Below are 15,302 nucleotides of genomic sequence, written 5' to 3'. Positions count from 1 at the left end.
GGGAGTATACAGAGAGAGATTGTTCACGAAGAGCGACTCTCAGCCTCACGCCGAGGAATAACAGGTCAGAGGCACTTTGAGCCTTGCAGGAGTTAAGAGCATCAGCGTTGGGTGCAGTGAACCTAATTTATTCTCACCAGACAGTGATCTATTTGCATTGGCTCTAAGGAGGTACACTACATGGCATTAATATACACGACCACTGGCAACAGAATGAAGCACGTTGTATTCATTACAAGAGAAAGATCCAGAAAGACAAAGACATTGGTCAAATACTTTGACTAAAAATTACTATTATTTATGAGGCGTCTCTTCATTTATATGGAACTTATTACTGAAAAGAAGGGCTGTTAATTTCGGTGAATGATGCATCTTGGACAATGATGCAAATGAGATGAAATCCAGGCTACCAGAAGTAACCCTCTTGAGCTGAATGGACAGAATGAAGGTGGATACCTGACTGCTGGAAAGGGATTTGGTTTATTCATTTAGATAAAACGAAGGAATGCTACTTTTGATGGTAAATACAAGAAAAATTGACACTGAGGATTATTGATACATTCAAAGAGCTTAGGAATGTCAAAAGTAGTGATCAATGAAGATATGGTTATGGCAAAAGTTTTTATTTTGCTTCTGATTATAATAAAAGTTGGAAAATTTTCAGACCTCGGCTTTCACGAAGGGATCTTCGTGTCATCTTAGTATGGTATTGTTGTCTTTTCTGTGATTTTAGTTTTCTGTAAAGAAAACTATTGTGCTGGCTTTGTTTGACCGTCCGCACTTTTCCCTATCCGTACTTTTTCTGTCCGCCCTCAGATCTTAAAAACTACTGAGGCTAGAGGGCTGCAAATTGGTATGTTGGTCATCCACCCTCCAGTCATCAAAACACCATATTTTATTTAAGGTTATAGTTAGCCATAATTGTACTTCTGGCAACACTATAGAATAGGCCACCACGAGGCCGCTGTTAAAAATTGATGGGCCGCGGCTCATACAGCATTATGCGGAGACCACCGAAAGATAGAGCTGTTTTTGGTGGCCTTGATTATACGCTGAAGTGGCTGTACTGAAAACTCTATTGCGCCGAAGAAACTTCGGCGCATTTGTTACTTTTGTTTTTATTTATTGCCTTAACAATCACTTCTTTTTAGCCTGGGTATCATTCCATTCAACAAAGAGAAATGAGCGACCCCAGATCGATTCCACCAGGGGAGTGGGGAAGAATAGACATGGGCCCCGGTCCCGAAAAATATATTGTTCCTTTGATGATCCAGGCACTGAATTCATGAATATATCTAAATCTATAATTTCATAACTTCAGATTCCAGTTGGTTAATTTTGTTATCTTCCAAGTTGAGAATAACAACTATCATTCGCATTAAGCGAAAAAAGCCCAGAGGATACAGTAAAATCTAAACATGATTAAACATTACTTATCATTCTTACGGATTATTTAATAACATAAGTCGAAAATTCAAACTGCTACGAGATTGGTTTTACCGTCAAAAAGGACCAGTTCCCCTAACCCATAATTACCATACAACTATCAGCCTTTGTGGCATCTACCAACGCTCACACTACTTGGTTATTGTCGAGTTAGTGTTGAAAGGAAAGACGTCAGGAAAACATTAAAATATTGGGGCAAACATTCTCCCTCCTTGACAGATAATTATTTTACTTCCTGAAAAATATTATTTATGGGGTTCTTAAATATGCAATGGTTACCATTTCCTACAAACGAAGTAAATCAAATTGATTCTCTATAAATGTCAAAAATGCAATGCCATCACATCCCTAAAGAATATTTAATTTTTTACATTATCCTTATAATAAAAATGCGTAGGTTCTCCTTTAACAAAATGCAATAGAAAATCATGTCCTGGTTCCTCAGAACCTTGTTAGCCGCTGCCTCCTAAATGATGTAGGGCTTTGCATCTACACCTGAATTTCTCCGGTGCTTTTCAGATTGAATAAAGGAATAATCATTTATGTTCTTTCTGACTAAAATGGAACTCTGTGTCACTGACTGATATCAAAGGCAAAATATTTCAGATCAAACGGTGGGAAATCATATTCAGATCAGAGCGTACCAGTAGAAATCTTTTGCTTTCCTGACTGGAAGCTGAAATAAATCAAGCTAAATATTTCATTTTTTTATCTTATGTCGCTGTCATCAGTATTCCAGCTTTAACAATATTATTACTATCGTTATTACAAAAGGAAGAAAATTTTTTAATCTTCTTCACAAGCCTTTAGAAAATTAAATGAGCAGCTGAAGTGAAGGAGAAGTACTGAACATAAAAGGGATGAAACTTTGCTTCCATTGAATTTCTTGCCTCATCTACTCCCATAGTGTGAGCACCTTTGCACTTAAGAATGACGTCATAAGTGGAGGAGGAAATACGGGAGGCTCTGCTTCCTTCCTCTACATTATTTACTCTTTTTGGTTTGTCTCTCTCTCACTCACTCTAATCCCATTCGTTTACCCATTTACGATCTCTCCTGGCATGCAGTTGCATTGTAATTCAAATCATTTCCCTATTTCCCCGTTAAACATTTTTTTAACTACATCCTGCTTTATTCTCTATTCCTACTGCAAGTACTCCCCTGCTAACTCCGGGACCCCATCAGGATTTTTGTCCACTAATATACAGTACTACATCCAATTCAGCCACTTATTCCTTTGCCTACTTATGCTAAATCCTTTCCACATACACTCTTCTCATTTGCTTGATATTACAAAGCAAAACTTTAACTAATTATTTGTCTGATTTAAAGTTATGACAAATTACTAAATTTAACCCTTGACTAACTAGGGTAAATTTTTATGATAATCGAAAAAAAAATTTTTCGCTACTAAAGTAGAGCCAGTTGTTTTACCCAAATGTAAAAGCACAACCACGGGCAGCTGAATCTGATACTTCTTGAAGATATCACTCCTACTATTCGTTTCCTTATTAATACTGAAATGATTGAAATATCAGATAAAAAAAATGAATTACGATACATATGCCACCACCCAAAAAGCCAGAATGAAGGAAAAGAGAGAGAGGAAGAGAGAGAGAGAGAGAGAGAGAGAGAGAGAGAGAGAGAGAGAGAGAGAGAGAGAGAGAGAGAGAGAGGGAATGAATCTGAAAGAATAAGACACGAATAACTTTGCCCCGTCTTCATTTGTATTCTGCCAGTCCTTTTGTCTGCAAGACAACTTCTTCTCAAAAAGCCTTATTTGCCTTTGGTAAACCTTTAAACGGTAACCCTCCATTTCCGTAACATGAAAGGTAACCCTGGGTGAATTTCACCCGGCAATTAAATAATTAAAATAAAATACTTATCCTGAAAATCTTGTTATTTGGAACACATACGAATGAAATATAACTCCTTCTCTCTTATTGAGGCTATTATAAATGAAATCCTCCTGTAAATCATATTTTTATTTTTTTCAAAAATACAGAAAAAAATAGACTTTTCTTGAGTACTTTACTAATTAAATTGACAAAAAAAAATGATTTCCGAATTTTGTTTTTTGTTGGTGTAGAACTCTCTACTGTCATGGGACTACGTACTGGCTGAATCCCATCTCCCAAGCTCGTATACAATCTGTATGGGAGACAGACAAAAAATGGTAAATTTTTCAGTACATACCAAATTAATTTTTTTCTATTCAACACTTGCAGTATGGCAAATTATGCTTCAAATGACTCAAAGTACATCAATGAAACACATACAGTACTATATATACACTCACCTGTTAGATACAGTCACCACAGACTGGATACAGATGCCGAGGACACATCGGCTTGACGCACTTGTTGCATCTGTGACGCGTCTTCCTATCGGACTTGACCGGGCACTCACAACAGCGCACCAATGCACCGCTGCTGGCTGAGAAAGATGTCCCTGGTGATCCTGCAGCACTGCCTGGTGATGGTACATTGCAGACAGTGGTGATCAGGACTGCAAGGATCGGGGCAGGGTAAATCCAGCCGTGACGTGGCCCATGGGGTGATTAGGGCCTTCCCGAGCTGCAGCATGAATTTCTGGCGTGATATGACTTTTCTGTTGCCCCCTCTTTCCATATTCTCCTTGTATAAAATGTAAGAGTTTACATTGGCAGCATTCACCATTCCATAAAAGTACAGAGTGGCTAACGTCTTGTTTTCTTGTGAACAGGAATTCCCGAACACATCTGGTCAAACGTATCAACGCCTCCTTTTGTTGAATTGTAGAATTCAATGATCTCCGGTTTTCCTTTAGTGCCAATGTTGGGCTGAGTGTGCTGAGATGACAGGAGCAACACTAGTTTCTTTGTTGTCTTGGATGTATCAGACACATATGACACCAGAGTCATTTCCTTTGTGTACAGGAAGGCACTTGATCCACGCTCTCTTGTAGCTTTGTCCGTCATCTCCTTGGTATCTCCTTCTTGTTGGCAAGCACTGTGCCAACAAGAGTCATGCCACAGTTATTTAGGAGATCTGATACCAGGGGAACAGAGGTAAACCAGTTGTCAGTTGTGACGTTCCTGTGTGTTCCATGGTAAGGCCTCGTTAGCTCTCGGGTAAACTGATGGCCGAGTGTAAGGCCGCCCTTTGGTTGAGTCCCCTGCTTCCCCAAGTATGGGATGCCACCAACCAAGTACTTGGACTTGCTATCATTGATGAGAACGAGCTTGATTCCATACTTGGCCGGCTTGTTGGGAATGTACATACGGAAGGGGCAGCGGCCCCTGAATCCCAGTAGCTGCTCATCAACAGTGAGGTTTTCATGGGGGACATACAGTTTGCCACATCTCTCAATAAAAATGTCCCATATTTCCCTCACAGCAGCAAACTTGTCAACCTCTCGCCGAACCTGTCGCGTTTGTGGGTCGTCAAATCTTAGACACCGAATAAGGAACCTGAACCGAGCCTCGGACATTGCCACACGGTATAGACCACAACCTGTATCCACGCTCCACATTTCACTGGTGGGGATGTGTTCATCGCACTTCTGGGCACTGATGATAAGTACACCCAGCAATGCTTTGACTTCTAATGGCACAGTGGGAGCAAAAGTGGCTGATCTTCTTTTATAGTTGGAGGCAAATGTATCAATGGCCTTGTTAGTCCACGTCACAATCACTTGGATGAGATCATCATTGAAAAATAAACTGAAAGCTTCCTCTGGTGACACTGCATTCCTTGCCGCCCCTGGAGTTGGGCCAGGAGTAAAGGCGCTCACGATGTTCCTTGTGGGAGTCCTTACGTTACTTGGGGTCTGCGGCCGACAACTCCACCTAAACTTACTAGGGGTGGCAATCGTTGTAGTCTTGAATGACGATGGGCGGAATATCACGCTGGCGCCTTCTTCCCCTATCAGTGGCAGCAGGAGTAGCTGAGGTAGAAGCGATAGGTGTGGGGACGTCGGTAGGAATGGGGATAGAGAACGGTCAACAGAGGTACGACGGGGCGTTTGACTGGTGTAGAGGCTACCCTTTTCCTCTTTTCTTCTTCATGCTCATCATCACGTCATCTTCTTCCTCATCAGAACTCTCATCTCCTGGTTCAGGTAAATATTCTTGGTTTTCATCACTATCATATAACAGGTCACATTCAAGTTCATCAATTTCATCATTATCACTTTCAGAACCACTATCTTCACAAATTTCTGAGAGAGCCCCAGTTGTGTTCATAAGTTCAGACAGTTCTTCATTTGTGTATGCCTTTTGCTGGTCATGGCTTATTCTTTATAATTCACTCACTTTTATTCACTAAATCTTGCCTGAAAAGAAAAAAAATATTATGCAAGGGTTTACAAAATAATATGTCACATTCAAGTTCATCAATTTCATCATTATCACTTTCACAACCACTTCTATCTGCACAAATTACTGAGAGAGCCCCAGTTGTGTTCATAAGTTCAGACAGTTCTTCATCTGTGTATGCCTTTTTCTTTATAATTCACTAACTTTTATTCACTAAATCTTGCCTGAAAAGAAAAAAAAAATATTAGGCAAGGGTTTACAAAATAATACAATAATAGTAACACTGGGAGAATTCCACCCGTATGTACAACATACGGGCACAGTAACCCTGGGAGAAATTCTCCCGAAATGCGTTCTAGCCAAAAAACCAGCCGAGAGCGGGACCACACACCCTTCACCAACCAAGTCAGATAAGGCACTGAAGGTACTGAGCCACTGGAGTCCCTTCCCCAACCCCTTGGGGGGGTACTACGTCATTGCCAGATTCAGTTGGGTGAATATCTCCCCAGGTTACCATTCTAGGGTTAAACGGTAACCCTCCATTTCCGTAACATGAAAGGTAACCCTGGGTGAATTTCATTTTGGTAATTAAATAATTAAAATAAAATACTTATCCTGAAAATCTTGTTATTTGGAACACATACGAATGAAATATATTTCCTTCTCTCTTATTGAGGCTATTATAAATGAAATCCTCCTGTAAATCATATTTTTATTTTTTTTTCAAAAATACAGAAAAAAATAGACTTTTCTTGGAGTACTTTACTAATTAAATTGACAAAAAAAAATGATTTCCGAATTTTTTTTTTTGTTGGTGTAGAACTCTCTACTGTCATGGGACTACGATTGGCTGAATCCCATCTCCCAAGCTCGTATACAATCTGTATGGGAGACAGACAAAAAATGGTAAATTTTTCAGTACATACCAAATTAATTTTTTCTATTCAACACTTGCAGTATGGCAAATTATGCTTCAAAATGACTCAAAGTACATCAATGAAACACATACAGTACTATATATACACTCACCTGTTAGATACAGTCACCACAGACTGGATACAGATGCCGAGGACACATCGCTTGACGCACTTGTTGCATCTGTGACGCGTCTTCCTATCGGACTTGACGGGCACTCACAACAGCGCACCAATGCACCGCTGCTGGCTGAGAAAGATGTCCCTGGTGATCCTGCAGCACTGCCTGGTGATGGTACATTGCAGACAGTGGTGATCAAGGACTGCAAGGATCGGGGCAGGGTAAATCCAGCCGTGACGTGGCCCATGGGGTGATTAGGGCCTTCCCGAGCTGCAGCATGAATTTCTGGCGTGATATGACTTTTCTGTTGCCCCCTCTTTCCATATTCTCCTTGTATAAAATGTAAGAGTTTACATTGGCAGCATTCACCATTCCATAAAAAGTACAGAGTGGCCAACGTCTTGTTTTTGCTGAACAGGAATTCCCGGAACACATCTGGTCAAACGTATCAACGCCTCCTTTTGTTGAATTGTAGAATTCAATGATCTCCGGTTTTCCTTTAGTGCCAATGTTGGGCTGAGTGTGCTGAGATGACAGGAGCAACACTAGTTTCTTTGTTGTCTTGGATGTATCAGACACATATGACACCAGAGTCATTTTTTGTGTACAGGAAGGCACTTTGATCCACGCTCTCTTGTAGCTTTGTCCGTCATCTCCTTGGTATCTCCTTCTTGTTGGCGCGCACTGTGCCAACAAGAGTCATGCCACAGTTATTTAGGAGATCTGATACCAGGGGAACAGAGGTAAACCAGTTGTCAGTTGTGACGTTCCTGTGTGTTCCATGGTAAGGCCTCGTTAGCTCTCGGGTAAACTGATGGCCGAGTGTAAGGCCGCCCTTTGGTTGAGTCCCCTGCTTCCCCAAGTATGGGATGCCACCAACCAAGTACTTGGACTTGCTATCATTGATGAGAACGAGCTTGATTCCATACTTGGCCGGCTTGTTGGGAATGTACATACGGAAGGGGGCAGCGGCCCCTGAATCCCAGTAGCTGCTCATCAACAGTGAGGTTTTCATGGGGACATACAGTTTGCCACATCTCTCAATAAAAATGTCCCATATTTCCTCACAGCAGCAAACTTGTCAACCTCTCGCCGAACCTGTCGCGTTTGTGGGTCGTCAAATCTTAGACACCGAATAAGGAACCTGAACCGAGCCTCGGACATTGCCACACGGTATAGACCACAACCTGTATCCACGCTCCACATTTCACTGGTGGGGATGTGTTCATCACTTCTGGGCACTGATGATAAGTACACCCAGCAATGCTTTGACTTCTAATGGCACAGTGGGAGCAAAAGTGGCTGATCTTCTTTTATAGTTGGAGGCAAATGTATCAATGGCCTTGTTAGTCCACGTCACAATCACTTGGATGAGATCATCATTGAAAAAATAAACTGAAAGCTTCCTCTGGTGACACTGCATTCCTTGCCGCCCCTGGAGTTGGGCCAGGAGTAAAGGCGCTCACGATGTTCCTTGTGGGAGTCCTTACGTTACTTGGGGTCTGCGGCCGACAACTCCACCTAAACTTACTAGGGGTGGCAATCGTTGTAGTCTTGAATGTGACGATGGGCGGAATATCACGCTGGCGCCTTCTTCCCTATCAGTGGCAGCAGGAGTAGCTGAGGTAGAAGCGATAGGTGTGGGGACGTCGGTAGGAATTGGGGATAGAGAACGGTCAACAGAGGTACGACGGGGCGTTTGACTGGTGTAGAGGCTACCCTTTTCCTCTTTTCTTCTTCATGCTCATCATCACGTCATCTTCTTCCTCATCAGAACTCTCATCTCCTGGTTCAGGTAAATATTCTTGGTTTTCATCACTATCATATAACAGGTCACATTCAAGTTCATCAATTTCATCATTATCACTTTCAGAACCACTATCTTCACAAATTTCTGAGAGAGCCCCAGTTGTGTTCATAAGTTCAGACAGTTCTTCATTTGTGTATGCCTTTTTGCTGGTCGTGGCTTATTCTTTATAATTCACTCACTTTTATTCACTAAATCTTGCCTGAAAAGAAAAAAATATTATGCAAGGGTTTACAAAATAATATGTCACATTCAAGTTCATCAATTTCATCATTATCACTTTCACAACCACTTCTATCTGCACAAATTACTGAGAGAGCCCCAGTTGTGTTCATAAGTTCAGACAGTTCTTCATCTGTGTATGCCTTTTCTTTATAATTCACTAACTTTTATTCACTAAATCTTGCCTGAAAAGAAAAAAAAATATTAGGCAAGGGTTTACAAAATAATACAATAATAGTAACACTGGGAGAATTCCACCCGTATGTACAACATACGGGCACAGTAACCCTGGGAGAAATTCTCCTGAAATGCGTTCTAGCCAAAAAACCAGCCGAGAGCGGGACCACACCCTTCACCAACCAAGTCAGATAAGGCACTGAAGGTACTGAGCCACTGGAGTCCCTCCCCCAACCCCTTGGGGGGGTACTACGTCATTGCCAGATTCAGTTGGGTGAATATCTCCCCAGGTTACCATTCTAGGGTTAAACGGTAACCCTCCATTTCCGTAACATGAAAGGTAACCCTGGGTGAATTTCACCCGGTAATTAAATAATTAAAATAAAATACTTATCCTGAAAATCTTGTTATTTGGAACACATATGAATGAAATATAACTCCTTCTCTTATTGAGGCTATTATAAATGAAATCCTCCTGTAAATCATATTTTTATTTTTTTCAAAATACAGAAAAAATAGACTTTTCTTGGAGTACTTTACTAATTAAATTGACAAAAAAAAAATGATTTCGAATTTTGTTTTTGTTGGTGTAGAACTCTCTACTGTCATGGGACTACGTACTGGCTGAATCCCATCTCCCAAGCTCGTATACAATCTGTATGGGAGACAGACAAAAATGGTAAATTTTTCAGTACATACCAAATTAATTTTTCTATTCAACACTTGCAGTATGGCAAATTATGCTTCAAATGACTCAAAGTACATCAATGAAACACATACAGTACTATATATACACTCACCTGTTAGATACAGTCACCACAGACTGGATACAGATGCCGAGACACATCGGCTTGACGACTTGTTGCATCTGTGACGCGTCTTCCCATCGGACTTGACGGGCACTCACAACAGCGCACCAATGCACCGCTGCTGGCTGAGAAAGATGTCCCTGGTGATCCTGCAGCACTGCCTGGTGATGGTACATTGCAGACAGTGGTGATCAAGGACTGCAAGGATCGGGGCAGGTAAAATCCAGCCGTGACGTGGCCCATGGGGTGATTAGGGCCTTCCCGAGCTGCAGCATGAATTTCTGGCGTGATATGACTTTTCTGTTGCCCCTCTTTCCATATTCTCCTTGTATAAAATGTAAGAGTTTACATTGGCAGCATTCACCATTCCATAAAAAGTACAGAGTGGCCAACGTCTTGTTTTCTTGCGAACAGGAATTCCCGAACACATCTGGTCAAACGTATCAACGCCTCCTTTTGTTGAATTGTAGAATTCAATGATCTCCGGTTTTCCTTTAGTGCCAATGTTGGGCTGAGTGTGCTGAGATGACAGGAGCAACACTAGTTTCTTTGTTGTCTTGGATGTATCAGACACATATGACACCAGAGTCATTTCCTTTGTGTACAGGAAGGCACTTGATCCACGCTCTCTTGTAGCTTTGTCCGTCATCTCCTTCGGTATCTCCTTCTTGTTGGCGCGCACTGTGCCAACAAGAGTCATGCCACAGTTATTTAGGAGATCTGATACCAGGGAACAGAGGTAAACCAGTTGTCAGTTGTGACGTTCCTGTGTGTTCCATGGTAAGGCCTCGTTAGCTCTCGGGTAAACTGATGGCCGAGTGTAAGGCCGCCCTTTGGTTGAGTCCCCTGCTTCCCCAAGTATGGGATGCCACCAACCAAGTACTTGGACTTGCTATCATTGATGAGAACGAGCTTGATTCCATACTTGGCCGGCTTGTTGGGAATGTACATATGGAAGGGGCAGCGGCCCCTGAATCCCAGTAGCTGCTCATCAACAGTGAGGTTTCATGGGGACATACAGTTTGCCACATCTCTCAATAAAAATGTCCCATATTTCCCTCACAGCAGCAAACTTGTCAACCTCTCGCCGAACCTGTCGCGTTTGTGGGTCGTCAAATCTTAGACACCGAATAAGGAACCTGAACCGAGCCTCGGACATTGCCACACGGTATAGACCACAACCTGTATCCACGCTCCACATTTCACTGGTGGGGATGTGTTCATCGCACTTCTGGGCACTGATGATAAGTACACCCAGCAATGCTTTGACTTCTAATGGCACAGTGGGAGCAAAGTGGCTGATCTTCTTTTATAGTTGGAGGCAAATGTATCAATGGCCTTGTTAGTCCACGTCACAATCACTTGGATGAGATCATCATTGAAAAATAAACTGAAAGCTTCCTCTGGTGACACTGCATTCCTTGCCGCCCCTGGAGTTGGGCCAGGAGTAAAGGCGCTCACGATGTTCCTTGTGGGAGTCCTTACGTTACTTGGGGTCTGCGGCCGACAACTCCCACCTAAACTTACTAGGGGTGGCAATCGTTGTAGTCTTGAATGTGACGATGGGCGGAATATCACGCTGGCGCCTTCTTCCCCTATCAGTGGCAGCAGGAGTAGCTGAGGTAGCGATAGGTGTGGGGACGTCGGTAGGAATTGGGGATAGAGAACGGTCAACAGAGGTACGACGGGGCGTTTGACTGGTGTAGAGGCTACCCTTTTTCCTCTTTTTCTTCTTCATGCTCATCATCACGTCATCTTCTTCCTCATCAGAACTCTCATCTCCTGGTTCAGGTAAATATTCTTGGTTTTCATCACTATCATATAACAGGTCACATTCAAGTTCATCAATTTCATCATTATCACTTTCAGAACCACTATCTTCACAAATTTCTGAGAGAGCCCCAGTTGTGTTCATAAGTTCAGACAGTTCTTCATTTGTGTATGCCTTTTTGCTGGTCATGGCTTATTCTTTATAATTCACTCACTTTTTATTCACTAAATCTTGCCTGAAAAGAAAAAAATATGCAAGGGTTTACAAAATAATATGTCACATTCAAGTTCATCAATTTCATCATTATCACTTTCACAACCACTTCTATCTGCACAAATTACTGAGAGAGCCCCAGTTGTGTTCATAAGTTCAGACAGTTCTTCATCTGTGTATGCCTTTTTCTTTTATAACTTTTATTCACTAACTTGCACTGAAAAGAAAAAAAATATTTATTTCAAAATAATACAATAAATAACACTTGCACAGTAACCCTGGGAGAAATTCCTGAAATGCGTTCTAGCCAAAAAAACCACACACCCTTCAAAAAAGTCAGATAAGGCACTGAAGGTACTGAGCCACTGGAGTCCCTCCCCAAAAATAATTACCATTCAATAACCCTCCATTTCTATAACACGGGTCCAGATAAGGCACTGAAGGTACTGAGCCAAGTCCCTCCCCCCCCAGGGGGTACTACGTCATTGCCAGATTCAGTTGGGTGAATATCTCCCCAGGTTACCATTCTAGGTTAAACGGTAACCCTCCATTTCCGTAACATGAAAGGTAACCTGGGTGAATTTCACCCGGTAATTAAATAATTAAAATAAAATACTTATCCTGAAAATCTTGTTATTTGGAACACATACGAATGAAATATATTTCCTTCTCTCTTATTGAGGCTATTATAAATGAAATCCTCCTGTAAATCATATTTTTATTTTTTTCAAAAATACAGAAAAAAATAGACTTTTCTTGGAGTACTTTACTAATTAAATTGACAAAAAAAAAAATGATTTCCGAATTTTGTTTTTGTTGGTGTAGAACTCTCTACTGTCATGGGACTACGTACTGGCTGAATCCCATCTCCCAAGCTCTCGTATACAATCTGTATGGGAGACAGACAAAAATGGTAAATTTTTCAGTACATACCAAATTAATTTTTTCTATTCAACACTTGCAGTATGGCAAATTATGCTTCAAATGACTCAAAGTACATCAATGAAACACATACAGTACTATATATACAACCACCTGTTAGATACAGTCACCACAGACTGGATACAGATGCCGAGGACACATCGGCTTGACGCACTTGTTGCATCTGTGACGCGTCTTCCTATCGGACTTGACCGGGCACTCACAACAGCGCACCAATGCACCGCTGCTGGCTGAGAAAGATGTCCCTGGTGATCCTGCAGCACTGCCTGGTGATGGTACATTGCAGACAGTGGTGATCAAGGACTGCAAGGATCGGGGCAAGGGTAAATCCAGCCGTGACGTGGCCCATGGGGTGATTAGGGCCTTCCCGAGCTGCAGCATGAATTTCTGGCGTGATATGACTTTTCTGTTGCCCCCTCTTTCCATATTCTCCTTGTATAAAATGTAAGAGTTTACATTGGCAGCATTCACCATTCCATAAAAAAGTACAGAGTGGCCAACGTCTTGTTTTCTTGCGAACAGGAATTCCCGGAACACATCTGGTCAAGCGTATCAACGCCTCCTTTTGTTGAATTGTAGAATTCAATGATCTCCAGTTTTCCTTTAGTGCCAATGTTGGGCTGAGTGTGCTGAGATGACAGGAGCAACACTAGTTTCTTTGTTGTCTTGGATGTATCAGACACATATGACACCAGAGTCATTTCCTTTGTGTACAGGAAGGCACTTGATCCACGCTCTCTTGTAGCTTTGTCCGTCATCTCCTTCGGTATCTCCTTCTTGTTGGCGCGCACTGTGCCAACAAGAGTCATCCACAGTTATTTGGAGATCTGATACCAGGGGAACAGAGGTAAAAACCAGTTGTCAGTTGTGACGTTCTGTGTGTTCCATGGTAAGGCCTCGTTAGCTCTCGGGTAAACTGATGGCCGAGTGCAAGGCCGCCCTTTGGTTGAGTCCCCTGCTTCCCCAAGTATGGGATGCCACCAACCAAGTACTTGGACTTGCTATCATTGATGAGAACGAGCTTGATTCCATGCATGTGGCCGGCTTGTTGGGAATGTACATACGGAAGGGGCAGCAAATGGCCCTGAATCCCAGTAGCTGCTCATCAACAGTGAGGTTTTCATGGGGACATACAGTTTGCCACATCTCTCAATAAAAATGTCCATATTTCCCTCACAGCAGCAAACTTGTCAACCTCTCGCCGAACCTGTCGCGTTTGTGGGTCGTCAAATCTTAGACACCGAATAAGGAACCTGAACCGAGCCTCGGACATTGCCACACAGTATAGACCACAACCTGTATCCACGCTCACATTTCACTGGTGGGGATGTGTTCATCGCACTTCTGGGCACTGATGATAAGTACACCCAGCAATGCTTTGACTTCTAATGGCACAGTGGGAGCAAAAGTGGCTGATCTTCTTTTTTATAGTTGAGGCAAATGTATCAATGGCCTTGTTAGTCCACGTCACAATCACTTGGATGAGATCATCATTGAAAAATAAACTGAAAGCTTCCTCTGGTGACACTGCATTCCTTGGAACCCCTGGAGTTGGGCCAGGAGTAAAGGCGCTCACGATGTTCCTTGTGGGAGTCCTTACGTTACTTGGGGTCTCGGCCGACAACTCCACCTAAACTTACTAGGGGTGGCAATCGTTGTAGTCTTGAATGTGACGATGGGCGGAATATCACGCTGGCGCCTTCTTCCCCTATCAGTGGCAGCAGGAGTAGCTGAGGTAGAAGCGATAGGTGTGGGGACGTCGGTAGGAATTGGGGATAGAGAACGGTCAACAGAGGTGTACGACGGGGCGTTTGACTGGTGTAGAGGCTACCCTTTTTCCTCTTTTCTTCTTCATGCTCATCATCACGTCATCTTCTTCCTCATCAGAACTCTCATCTCCTGGTTCAGGTAAATATTCTTGGTTTTCATCACTATCATATAACAGGTCACATTCAAGTTCATCAATTTCATCATTATCACTTTCAGAACCACTATCTTCACAAATTTCTGAGAGAGCCCCAGTTGTGTTCATAAGTTCAGACAGTTCTTCATTTGTGTATGCCTTTTTGCTGGTCATGGCTTATTCTTTATAATTCACTCACTTTTATTCACTAAATCTTGCCTGAAAAGAAAAAATATTATGCAAGGGTTTACAAAATAATATGTCACATTCAAGTTCATCAATTTCATCATTATCACTTTCACAACCACTTCTATCTGCACAAATTACTGAGAGAGCCCCAGTTGTGTTCATAAGTTCAGACAGTTCTTCATCTGTGTATGCCTTTTTCTTTATAATTCACTAACTTTTATTCACTAAATCTTGCCTGAAAAAAAAAAAAAATATTAGGCAAGGGTTTACAAAATAATACAATAATAGTAACACTGGGAGAATTCCACCCGTATGTACAAACATACGGGCACACACAAACCCTCTGGGAGAAATTCTCCCGAAATGCGTTCTAGCCCAAAAAACCAGCCAGAGGCTGGACCACACACCCTTCACCAACCAAGTCAGATAAGGCACTGAAGGTACTGAGCCACTGGAGTCCCTCCCCAACCCCAGATTTTTGGGGTACTACG

General features: G+C 42.2%; 4 pseudogenes; all 4 read right to left on the bottom strand.

Annotated features, from left to right (window-relative positions):
- Positions 1 to 3,463: 3,463 nt before the first annotated feature.
- On the bottom strand, positions 3,464 to 6,323 carry LOC136840462 (piggyBac transposable element-derived protein 4-like; annotated as a pseudogene).
- Positions 6,324 to 6,775: 452 nt separating this feature from the next.
- On the bottom strand, positions 6,776 to 9,308 carry LOC136840461 (piggyBac transposable element-derived protein 4-like; annotated as a pseudogene).
- Positions 9,309 to 9,557: 249 nt separating this feature from the next.
- LOC136840370 (piggyBac transposable element-derived protein 4-like) lies at positions 9,558 to 11,776 on the bottom strand (annotated as a pseudogene).
- An 878-nt stretch (positions 11,777 to 12,654) lies between these two features.
- LOC136840369 (uncharacterized) lies at positions 12,655 to 15,020 on the bottom strand (annotated as a pseudogene).
- Positions 15,021 to 15,302: the final 282 nt, after the last annotated feature.

The sequence above is a fragment of the Macrobrachium rosenbergii genome, chromosome 7 (genome assembly GCF_040412425.1).
Source record: "Macrobrachium rosenbergii isolate ZJJX-2024 chromosome 7, ASM4041242v1, whole genome shotgun sequence".
In the NCBI taxonomy this organism is placed as follows: Eukaryota; Metazoa; Arthropoda; class Malacostraca; order Decapoda; family Palaemonidae; genus Macrobrachium; species Macrobrachium rosenbergii.
Note: the sequence above shows the minus strand (reverse complement) of the source record. Positions and strands in the feature narration are given on the sequence as shown.